This window comes from Penaeus monodon, chromosome 19 (genome assembly GCF_015228065.2).
Source record: "Penaeus monodon isolate SGIC_2016 chromosome 19, NSTDA_Pmon_1, whole genome shotgun sequence".
Taxonomy (NCBI): Eukaryota; Metazoa; Arthropoda; class Malacostraca; order Decapoda; family Penaeidae; genus Penaeus; species Penaeus monodon.
The window spans coordinates 18,431,788-18,432,331 of record NC_051404.1 but is presented as its reverse complement, the minus strand read 5'-3'; the positions used below and the strand labels follow the sequence as shown (position 1 = coordinate 18,432,331).

Below are 544 nucleotides of genomic sequence, written 5' to 3'. Positions count from 1 at the left end.
GGTGGATATTTCTCGCATGTGTATGCTTTCTTTATTACCTGTTTATATTTATTTATTTATCTGTTTTTATTTAGATACAAGATATATTTTGTATCTATGCATATAATAGGTCAAATGACTCACATGTATTTTCTCTTATTATATATTTTTATTAACTTGTATATATATTTTTTAAAATTCGATATATGATATATTTTGGAGTATATTGTATATTTATTTATCTGTTTATTTGTTTTAATATGACATGTGATATATTTTGGGGGTATTGTATTATGAGGAGGTTATACAGTAGTCAAACTATATCATTTCTATTTTTTTATTAGATATGTGATATATTTTGGAGTATATTGTATATCAATTTAACTGTTTATTTGTTTTAATATGACATGTGATATATATCATATTGTTATGGACTGTAATGGAAATTTATCACATGTCCAACTAAAATATATGCAATCTTTATTTACCTCTTTACCTATTGTTTGGATTTTCATAATCATCGTCGTTTATTATATATCAATTTTTTTTTACTGGAACACCTGTC

General features: G+C 22.8%; 1 protein-coding gene across 1 annotated transcript in view; it reads left to right on the top strand.

Annotated features, from left to right (window-relative positions):
* The window catches only part of LOC119585346 (zwei Ig domain protein zig-8-like), a 61,944-nt gene that overhangs the window by 60,219 nt on the left and 1,181 nt on the right, over positions 1-544 (top strand). The window lies entirely within an intron of this gene.